Here is a 6,297-nt window from a genome sequence, read left to right on the forward strand (position 1 = left end):
GTGGGCAGTATAAACCTATGTTCAACAGGGGCCAAATAAATATTATTGTTTTTAAACTGTTTTCAGCAAATTCATTAAAATAAACAGTCCCTTTGCATTATGACATGAGATGTTTTATGACAGAGTATGAGATAGTAAAAGTCATAACAAGTTCAAGGATAATGTGTTGGAAAAATATTGAGGGTTTGTTTTTTTCCACTGTAGCAGGAAGAACACTTTAATTAAGAATTAAGTGGAAGAAGATACCTAAAACACTCAGTGACATATTGGATTCTCACAGCACTAACTATTTGAACAAAAATCTACATAGCACAACAAGTGCTGAAGTTTATTGTACATTTAATATTATGAAAATATACAGCACTGTACAGACAACAATGAAACTGTTTTAAAAATACATCTTTTTAGAAGTAGTATTTATGCAGAGCTGTTGGCTAGGTTTAATATGCAAAAGTAAAGCCTGACATGAAGCTTCATTTACAAAGGTAGCATACAGGGTAGGTCTGGGGGGTGCAGGGCCCACAAAGGCTGCCACCCATACCCCCAAAAGAACCCCCGTTATATGTGCTCCCCCGAGTGCATGTACAATATAGTTACCTTTGGGGAAATCACCACCACCCGGGATGGGGTCTGGGCCAGGGGGTCCACAAGGATTTACTTGTATACTAACTCACTTCTTGCACTCTATCAGGGGCCAAAAATGCCCCTGTGTTCTATATATAGAAGAGAGTTAACGCAGTCACACTATAAACAGGTGCAATAAGTAGGTGCTAGGTGAAAACATATAAATACCTATAGAAAGGACCAGCACACCAAGTCACAACAATATCTTCTTTTTATTCACTGTGCAATCCAACGTTTCAGTCCCTCCTGGGACCTTTATCAAGGACCCAGGAGGGACCGAAACATTGGATCGCACAGTGAATAAAAAGAAGATATTGATGTGACTTGGTGTGCTGGTATTTTCTATAGGTATATATATATATGTATATATATATAAGAGAGAGAGAGTTAACGCAGTCACTGTTGCAACTCATTAGCCACACCTGAGTCACAAAAACATTTTGCGGCATAGGGTGCAACTTAAGGAAAAACTATATCCCCAAACAATGTTAATGGGAACAGGGAAACAGCAGACATTTTTAACTCTTATTTTTCATCTGTCTATACATCTGAGGAGCCAGCTAATGAAGGCCTCCCTTTAATATGTCCAGTTCTAGTAATATAGCTACTAATAGAGACTTGAGCATGTAAAGGTTAACAAAGGTCCAGGACTGGATGGTGTTCATTCCAGGGTATTAAACGAACTTTGTGCTGTGATTGCCAAGCTTCTTCACTTAATTTTTCAGGATTCATTGAGGTCTGGCATGGTGCTGATAGCTTGTTGGTGGTATCCTTAATGGAGAAGTATCTGGGGATTTTTGTACTCAATAAATTGTCTAATTCCTGGCAGTGTCATTCGGTGGCTATTAAAGCAAATAAAGTGCTGTCTTGTATAAAAAAAGGGCATTGACTCAAGGGATAAAAAACATAATTTTGCCTCTTTATAGGTCTCTGGTAAGGCCTCACCTTGAGTATGCGTGCAGTATTGGGTTTCAGTCCTTAAGAAGGATATTAATGAGCTGGAGAGAGTGCAGAGACTGCAACTAAACTGGTAAAGGGGATGGAAGTTTTAAACTATGAGGTTAGACTGTCAAGGTTGGGGTTGTTTTCTCTGGAAAAGAGGTGCTTGCGAGGGGACATGATTACAAATACATTAGAGGGGATTATAGGCAGATAGGGGATGTTCTTTTTTCCCATAATAATGATCAACGCACCAGAGGCCACCCCTTTGGATTAGAGGAACGGAGCTTCCATTTGAAGCAGCGTAGGGGGTTTTTCACGGTGAGGGCAGTGAGGTTGTGGAATGCACTTCCTAGAGATGTGGTAATGGCAGATTCTGTTAATGCCTTTAAGAGGGGCCTGACTTGAACAAGCATAGTATCCAAGACCTCGATGGACTCTGGTCTTTCTTCAACCCTATGTAATGTAGGTCTCTATAAAAATATATTGCATAAAAAAAGTTCATATGTAAAACCCTGCTTCATCTAAATAAACCATTTTCATAAAAACATACTTTTTTAGTAGTATGTGCTATTGGGTAATACTAAATAGAAAACTGCAATTTTTAAGAATTAAGGGCTGCCTCCTGGGATCATAGGATTCACAGTGCACACAAACCAAGGCACACATACATGCTAGGTCACATCAGCCACATCAGTCATCTGTTGGTTAAGTATAAATTTTTGCACTTTGCATACCCTATATAATATTTTGATGCACAATTATGACATTCATTTTTACTGTTATAGGATATGAAGGTAGGTGTCCTCAGATGAACATTTATGGCCAGATTTAGTTTCCAAGAGAAAAACTTATCCTGTGTTTTTTTTTCATGAAAACTCTCCAGAGAAATCTGGAACTGAATTAGGAGATAAGTTTTTCTCATGTGGGGTGGTATGTAGAAAAAGCTATAGTAGCAGGATGCAGTCTTGGAGCTATCAGATTCTATCTGGTGTGTCAGTCTGAACCAGTGGGTTTACCCATGGGTTAGGTGGCTTTGAGCTGGCACAGTGCTCTTCATGTGTGTCCCAGGCAGGTGATGAGCCAAACTTTGTCCTTAGCCCCACTTTGCCTGTAACCTCAACTCTGACTTCTGATTCCTCCTCCTCCTGCCCGTTGGTTATTTACATTCTTGTGCCTACTGCTCCATGCTCCTTTCAGAGACTTCTGAGAGGGGGTGCACAGGTATATAATAAGAAAGGACAGTTTGGATTGTAAGCAAGCAGGTTATGGTTGGGTGTAGGTCTACTTTGGTTGTCTCATGTATCACTAGTATTTCTTCTCTTGGAATAGATTATGAGGCCCCTAACATTTTCTCCCAGTAATTGGTTCAATGGGAGGTGGGAGGGCCCACTATAACACCTATCATTTGTCATCCAGAGTCTCTCATGTTATTAGTCAGACTGCGTATAGTCTGTAGACTAAATAAATCATGTGTTCAACAGGCTTTCAAACAGATTTGCTTTAGGTTCATATTTATGAAGTTTTTAATATAGTAGATGTGGATGGATATGTCCTGGGGTATAAATCAGCCTGGTGCAAAGATACTCCAGATTCCACTCATTTAAATGGATAAACCACACTAAAAGAAATTAAGTGATGAAATAAAAAACAGAAAAACTATGGTTGGTGAGTATAGTTAGAAGGCACTGACCCTCCTTTTATTATCCAGTCATATCAAAGACCAAATTCACTTCTAAGTGTTCCTTCTATTAGATAGAAAACATTTTTACCCAAACCCATCTACGTACACCCACAATAAAAGCTTCTTTGTAATAAAGCTCCTTATGAAGAGGTTTTGGACACTTTCTTGTTGTTTTGGTAACCCCTCATACCCACCCCTCTCTCTTTTGAAGTCAGATGCATATAGCTTAAAAGGGAGAATAGAAACTGGGTGTCTCCTATTTACATTTCAGTCTCTCCTTTAAACCTCTATCTGCTTGCTAGGGTAAAGTTAACCCTAGCAACCAGATAACTTCTAAAATTCCAAACTGGAGATCTGCAGAACCAAAAAACAAATAATATTAAGATAATAATTATAAAGCCACAAGAGCAGGCAGAGTATCTGTTCAAATATATTCTACTTATACACGCACCGATAATATCGTACGAAATATCGCAGGAAGCTGCTGATATCGGCCGACTCGCCGATCGGACCAGTTTGAAAATTTTGATCGGACGCCATAGAAGGTGCCTGATCAAAATCTCCCTTCAGCGCTGAATCGGCAGAAGGAGGTAGAAATCCTATTGTTTCTACCTCCTTACCTGCCTATTCAGCCCTGAATGGTGTGTGGCACATCTGACGATGTTTTGTGCGACCGATGAACTTATGGCCAGCTTAAGTTGAATGGTGGTAAAATAGTATTGATGCAGGATTTTAAAGTTAATCAATCTGTCCCTAGTAGAGATTAGCGATTTTTATATGCTGATTCTGTGACCTTTTCCCAGACAATGTTTGGGGAGATGTGTGTGTTTCTGTGTGATCTGTAGGCCAATGTTATTAACACTTTATATAGCAGCCTGTTTCTGAATGGGAGGGTTTGGTGTGTGGCCAAGTTTCTGTTTTTGTTAATGGCTGTAGTGTCTTAGTTGTTTACAGGAGAATTAATCTAAATATACTCACTTACTTTTTTAAATAACAAGTGCTTCTTTGGGAGAGGCTCACTGGACTCAATTTAATTACACTGCCTAATATTTCTTTTAAGCTTGGTGTCAATAAAGGGACTTGGTGTTATTTGGATTGATCATTGTGGTGTGGCTGGGCAGGACAGAGGGCACCCCATTGGCACCCCATTGGACCTTTGCATGGTGTAACTTGTGACTGATGTATACATCAGAAATGGCAGATGCCTTATTTAATTTATCTGGTAGAACTCTATAACAGAACCATGTTAATTTTACGTTTACATTTTTTATTTTAGTGTGGTTATGGTTTAACCACTGTTGGTCCACGACATCACATTACTGTATTGCCTTCCTTATTTTATTAAAGCTTAGTTGTTTCAGAGTAGTTCTATTGCAAACATCTTCATTGTGGGGGCCCTCCAATGAAACGTTAAAGCAGCCCTGGTCAGGCCCGGATTTGTGGTGAGGCCACCATGCCACCCCCGCTGCAGCAAAATTTTGAAAATGTGCTCCCATACGGAGCAATGAGGATCTCTCCCCACTGCTCCATATGGGAGTTTGAAAGTTCGCGCATGCGCTCTCCTGATATTTTAGTAAATTTTAAAACCATGAACCATAAAAAAACATTTTTTAAGCACTTCATACTAACATAGGACCCCTTTCCTTCCAAGCTATGTGAACTTGGATCCTATAAACTATGGAAAGTTTGACCAGATCTTGTAACTTATGACAACAAATCTCATTTTTTTTTTAAAACAGTAGACAATAAATACTAACTACTCATTGGCTATTATGAACAATAGCATCTTTTATTACATTACCTTTTAAAACTTGTATGTAAAACGATGTGGCATGGTTACTGAAAATATAGAGGGATGGTATAACTCTTCCACAATGAGACAGGGCAGGTGTGACAATAAAAGGGGCTGTATTCACTCAGGCTGAAAAAGCCAGTGCTAGTTTTAAAATGAATTACCTTTGATAAAGGGGTTGGGCTGGGAATGAGTTCTCTGTATAAGTAGTAGGAGGCAGTCTGGTCCAGTAATATTGGATAAGGCACTTTCAAAGAGTAGACGGTATAGATATTTAACATGCCAGTGGACCTGTCTTTTCTCATTTCAGAAAAATGATTACAGATTAAAGATTACAAATACAGGAAAACATCAGTGTTTGTATTGTAATTACAAGATTATCTAGGGCTGCACAAAGTATTCTCCAAAATGTCACAATAGTTTGTCTTCAGCCTGAGCCAGCCTTCCACTTATTGGGGCTGCCCTAGGTTGACCAGCCCTACAGTTGTGGAACTTTTTACCTTTCTGTATTCTAGACTGAATAACAATTTGATAATTAATGTGTATGATGGATGCACATAATTTAGAAAGTCTATGAAAAAGCAGAATCAACGATCCCACAAAGGCACTGGGTATGATAGGAGGGCGTAACAGTCACCTTTTTTACACTGAGAATTCTGGAGCATTACATTTTCAGAAGAAGCTGATAGGATCATTTAAAGTGGCTTTGTTTCAGGTGGTGCTGAGATATCCTAAATTAGATTTCAAAAAGCCATCTTCTAATGGCCTATTTTTATAGAGATAATGAGAGAATATATACATTTTACAGGGAATGAGCAGATTCCATCTTAGGAGAGAGCACTCGGATTCTAGCATTACAGAGGAAAGAGGTGTGAGTTTGGGAGATTAGGATAGATCCTTGGGTTACACTCCCAGAAGGAAGAATGGGATATTGTGAGACTATTATTGAATTCTGTAAACTGTCAGGATTTTATTCTGTTTATTCTCATTATTTCTTATGATTAACCATAACTGCCACAAATATGTGACTGCCTGCAGCAGTGTCAGGTGACTGCCACAAATATGCTGCAGTTACAGATAAATTTAAGATTATTAAGTTTGTACTGATCTCTGCATTCTTGCCAGAATTACACAGATATGCAATAATGACATGACAAAATGGAAAAGAGGGACTATAGGGAATTCCAAACAGTATGTCAGTGCTATATTCCTTTGATTATATTTTTCACTAGCTTCTATTTAAGAGATTATAACATTA

This window comes from Xenopus tropicalis, chromosome 2 (assembly GCF_000004195.4).
Source record: "Xenopus tropicalis strain Nigerian chromosome 2, UCB_Xtro_10.0, whole genome shotgun sequence".
Lineage (NCBI taxonomy): Eukaryota > Metazoa > Chordata > Amphibia > Anura > Pipidae > Xenopus > Xenopus tropicalis.